We start from the raw sequence: 6,000 nt of genomic DNA on the forward strand, positions 1-6,000 counted from the left end.
TATCGTTTTTTAAAAGTGCTTTCTTACTTTCCAGCATAACAAGATGTTTCAGGTTTATCTTTTACCTACCCTATCTCATCCCTGGAATCAGCCATATCAAAGACCCTTGATTCCTTTTAGTGGAGAATGGTATTAGAGACCAAAATTTAGGTTTTAGGTGGGATCATTGCTACTGGAGTGTCTTTGATTCTTGACCCTTACAACAGGCCTAGGAAATACATACATGTATACCTATACATATACATATATATACAAACATACATTGAACATGAATGCAAACACAAATATACATATACATGTTTGATTACATGTGTACATCACATGCATTTACATAATTTAGAAATCATCAGTTCATACTGATACCTACAATTCCAGTGCATGCCCATGGGGTTCTTTCTTGCCTTCTCTCATGCTATGTATGTTTTGTGTGTGTGTGTGTGGTTTTGTTGTTGTTGTTTAGTATTTGATAGCACAACAGTGTGACTACCATCAATAATAATTGAGAATTTCTTTCTTTAAAAAAATTTTTATTCCCATAGGTTATTGGGGCACAGTTGGTGTTTGGTTACACGAGTAAGTTCTTTAGTGGTGATTTGTGAGATTTCAGTGCACCCATCATTCGAGCAGGATACACTGCAACTAGTTTATAGTCTTTTATCCCTCACCCACTTCTCACTCTTTCCCCCTGAGTCCCCAAAGTCCACTGTGTCATTCTTATGCCTTTGTATGCTCATAGCTTAGCTCCATTTTATGAATGAAACATACAATGTTTGGTTTTCCATTCCTGAGTTACTTCACTTAATAGTCTCCAATCTCAGCCAGGTTGCTGTGAATGCCATTAATTCATTCTTTTTTATGGCTGAGTAGTATTCCATCACATATATATATACCACAGTTTCTTTATTCACTCGTTGATTGATTGGCATTTGGGTTGGTTCCACATTTTTGCAATTGTGAATTGTGCTACTACAAACGTGTGTGCAAGTATCTTTTTTGTATAATGGGTATGAATCCCAGTAGTGGGATTTCACACGCTGTATTTGTATGTTCCTTCTTCCACAGAGAGAACTTTGACTCCCTTCCACATCATTTACTCACTTACTCAAAGCTATAATTTATCTAAAATAGTTTCAGAAGTGCTTTGCCCATATTTCTATAACTGAAAAAAAAGTACTAAGAGTTCAGGATTTGTTTGCTATCCTTCTCCCCTCACCCCTCATGCCCAACCTTGGCCAAAATTGAGGGTATATTGTCAAAAATTATGTTTGTAAGTTACTTAGATTGATTTATTCTTTCCCCCTCCCTCCCTCCTTCCTTCATTTTCCTTCACTATGGTTACCATATTTACTGAAATATGATTAGGTTTATTCTTTTCTTTCTGCTTTTATGTTTTTCCTCCTTCCTTTTCCTATCGATTTAATTTTAATTGTTGAATATGTAGAATATTCACATGCTTTCCTAAGTAAAAAATATTTTTCCTGCTTTAGCACACAAAAAGTAACATACTATATGCTCTTTGCTTTATTCACTTAATGTTATCTCCTGGAAATTACTCCTTATCCAGTTAACAGAGATCTCCTCATTCTTTTTTATAGTTGTGTATTACTCCATTGTGTGAATGGAGCTTTTAACTAGGACCCTATGCTTAGATATTTAAGTATCTCCTATACTTTGCAATTATAAGCAGTGCTGCATGGAATAACCTTATGCATATTTTTTTTTTTTTTTTGTATTGCTGGAAGTAAGTATTCAGAGTAAATTCCTAGAATTAGCATCATTATGTTGAAGGGTGAATGCACAATGTAATTTTAGTATGTGTTTTGAAATTCTCCTCCATAGGAACATATGCCATTTTATATTCCACCAGCAATGTATGAGACAGCCTATTTCCAGGCAGCCTTGCCAACAGTGAATTGTCGAGCTTTTAAATATTTGCCAATCTGATAGGTAAAAATGTCAGTGTAGTTTTAATTTGCATTTTACTTATTATAAGTGAAATTAAACATTTTCTTAAATGTGTAAGAGCCATTTTTTAATTTCTCTTATGAACCATCTATATATTTTGCCCTTTTTACTATAGTATTTTCTGTTTTTCCTCAATTTTTAAAAGTTCTTTATGAACTAGATCTATCATCTGTGATATGTTTTACAGTATTTTCTCCCAGTTTGTCATTTGTCTTTTGACTTGGTTTATGGTGTTTTTTTTTTTTTTTTTGCCACTTAAAAGGCTTTTACTTTTATGTAGTCAAATTTATCAATATTTTGTTATATTGCATCAAGTTTTTTAAGTCATAGTTAGAAAGCCTAAGTCTTACTATGTGATTTTTAAGGGCTTTGGAAATATGCCAAAAACTAGCAATAGTGCCAAGAACAACAAGCACTGCAATAGCAGAAAAGGCAAAATGCTTTGGAGAACTATGTAGTGTTGCCAGATTAAACACAGACTGCCTAGTTAAAAGTTGAGTTTCAAATAAGTATTGAATAATTTTTTAATAGATTATATCCCAAATATTGTATAGATTATACTCGTATTAACTATTATTTGTTGTTTTATCTCTAATTCAAATTTAACTGGATAACTTGTATTTTTATGAATCTAACGACCTTAGTCCCAGGGAAAGATACACAAATCCCAGTTTGGGCTTATCCTCTGTTGTCCATTTACCTTCCTAAAAACAGATCAGTCCTCTTCACCTATAGAATCCTTGCAACCCAAGTTGTCTCAGGGTCATTGATTCATCTGTGTAGCCGCTGTTCCCACACCTGTCATATGATTACTTGTCCATCACAAAAATAACAATTTTAGAGGTAAGAATATAGACAGAATGTAGTGCACAGAGCCAACTTTAGAATCTGAAGCACCTGGCTTTTAATTCTGGCTGCATAATCTTGGGAAGTTTATTTATTGTACTTAAACTTCAAATAATACCTACTGTGCAGGATTTACATAATTAAGTGCATTAAATTGTGTTTACATATTATAAATGTTCCATAATTATTTATCTATGATTACTTACTAAACTCACATTTTCAGCAAATATAGTTAAGGTAGGTCTTTTCATCAGCAAAAAGTGGGTATAAAGTCATAGCATCATAATCCGTTAATGAGTACACTCATTTCTCAGACAAGGAAACGGATTCACAATTCATCATCATGACATTGGGACAGGGCTCTTCAGTGATGCTTCCTAGTACAAGAATCAGCCTCTGGCCAACTTGGGATGGTCTATGGCATTGGGAAGGAGTGAGATGGACACAGGACAGAGTAAGGAAATTGAGGGCAGGAATTAAGCAAGACATCAGAACAGACGATGGGAGAGGTTGAGTGATAAAGACAACGAAGAGTTAATTAATAAAGAAAATACATAAGGAAAAGTGAAAACACAAAAGCAAATATGAATGTGAGAGAAGGAAGTAGTAAAATGCTTTTTTAAATGCCAGTTAGAGGAATAGCAGAGCAAGTGAGATAATATAAATAAATGGTTGGACAAATAAGTGAATGAATAAGAAACCAGAGAAGTGAAGATGACTATGGGGATGAGGGGAAGTATTGCTTACATACTATAATTTATGAAGTAGTTTTTACCTATAACATTGACATTTAATCTTTATAGTAATTCTGTGAGGTGAGCAGGTAGATATTATTTTTCCCATTTTCCAGAATGAGGAATTACTTAAATCAAAGCGGATAAATCATTTGCCTAGGATTGCAGAGTAAATAGGTGTAGAGCTAAAGCTCCTAGCCGCTCCCCGCCATACTACACTCTTGTCCTTAAGAGTCTCAGGGACTGTGGTAAGAAGAACGAAGGGTAAGGATCTATCTAGATAAAGCCAGGGCTTCTAAAAAATCCAGGTGTTTGGTATGTTCTATACTGAGAGAGACATACAAGCCCCACTCTGTGGTGAGGACCAGAATTCTGGATATGAATTGTTCCAATTCCTTGTTTAAAAAAAAAAAAAATTGAATTCCTTCAAGCTATAAAACTAGGAGGCATGGTCTTCCAGACTGTTGATTTTTCTTTGATCTGGCTGAGCCTCCACAGTTTGTGACATGAACCATAAATTTGGTCTTAGTTCACTTCTCAAAACCTGCAGGCTACTGACTCATCACGGAAGCCAGAGTGCAGTCTCTCATCCCCAGGCTCATCTTCCAGAGTGGAATCCATGTCCTTTGGATAAGGCCAATGTATTAGTTGGCAGACAAATGGAGGAAACCCAATTTTCCTATAATCATTGTGAATTCCTTCTTTGATGTTCATTTACAGCTGCAGTGCATACAATTTCATCTGAATCAGATTAAGCTCTGATAACCCTGGGAAGCCACAACACTGCTAGAGGAGAAAGATTTATACACACAATTCCTTTCCACAGCAAGAAGAAATCAAGGTAGAAAAAAATCACCACCAAATCAACAGTGCTTTCTTCCAAGAGTTTTCTGATGTCTTTTTGAGGTGGTTCTATTTAGTCTCAGCCACGATATTGTGTTCCTAATCACATGTTTAGCAGAGAGTTTGTGTGCCCCCAAAACTTGTATGTTGAAATCCTAACTCCCAAGGAGATTATGTTAAGGTGGTGAGGTGGGACCTTTGGGTGGTCACGGGGTGGGCAGCATGGTGGGCAAAACCCTCATGAATGGGATTAGTGGTCCCCCTCATAAAAAAGACCCCCAAGAGCTAGCTAGTCCCTTCCACCATGTAAGAACACAGTGAGAAGGCTCTATGAACCAGCGTGGGCCATCACCAGACACCAATTCTGCCAATGTCTTGATCTTGAACTTCCAAGCTTCCAAACTGAGAAATAAATTTCTGTTGTTTACAAGCTATCCAATTTGTGGTATTTTGTTATGGCAGATCAAATGGACTAAGACTGTCCTTGATGATAATAGGAATACAGATATACCTCAGAAATATTGCAGGTTCAGTTTCAAACCACCACAATAAAGTAAATTTCTCAACAAAGTAAAATCACATGAACTTTTTGGTTTCCCAGTGCTTATATAAGTTACATTTACACTATATTGTAGTCTATTAAATGTGCAATAGTCGTGTGTCTAAAAAATACACATACTTTAATTTTAAAATACTTTGTTGCTTAAAAATGCTAACAATTATCTGACCCTTCAGAGAGCTGTCATCTTTTTTGCTGATACAGAGTCTTACCTTGATGTTGATGGCTGCCGATGGATCAGGGTGGTGGTCGCTGAAGGTTGGGGTGGCTGTGGCAATTTCTTTTTTTATTATTATTATTATACTTTAAGTTCTACGGTACATGTGTGCAACGTGCAGGTACACATGTACCTAGGTATACATGTGCCATGTTGGGTTGCTGCACCCATCAACTCGTCCTTTTACATTAGGTATTTCTCCTAATGCTATCCCTCCCCCAGTCCCCCACCCCTGGACAGGCCCCAGTGTGTGATGTTCCCCGCCCTGTGTCCAAGTGTTCTCATTGTTCAGTCCCCAGCTGTGAGTGAGAATATGCTGTCTTTGGTTTTCTGTCTTTGTGATAGTTTGCTGAGAATGATGGTTTCCAGCTTCATCCATGTCCATTTCTTAAAATAAAACAGCAATTAAGTTTGCCATATTGATTGACTCTTCCTTTCAGAAAGATTTATCTGTAGCATGAAATGCTGTTGGATAACATTTTACCCACAGTAGAACGTCTTTCCAAATTGGAGGCAATCCTCTCAAATTCTGCAATTGCTTTATCAACTAAGTTTATGGAATATTCTAAATCTTTTGTTGCTATATCAACTATGTTCACAGCCTCTTAACCAGGAACAGATCCCATCTCAAGAAACCACTTTCTTTGCTCATTTATAAGAAGCAGCTCTTCCCCTGTTCAAGTTTTATGGTGAGATTGCAGCAATTCAGTCACATCTTCAGGCTCCACTAGTTCTTTTGCTATTTCTACTACATCAGTAATTACTTCCTCCACTGAAATCTTGAACCACTTAAACTCATCATGAGTGTTGGAATCCACTTCTTCCAAACTCCTGTT

The sequence above is a fragment of the Rhinopithecus roxellana genome, chromosome 5, assembly GCF_007565055.1.
Source record: "Rhinopithecus roxellana isolate Shanxi Qingling chromosome 5, ASM756505v1, whole genome shotgun sequence".
In the NCBI taxonomy this organism is placed as follows: domain Eukaryota; kingdom Metazoa; phylum Chordata; class Mammalia; order Primates; family Cercopithecidae; genus Rhinopithecus; species Rhinopithecus roxellana.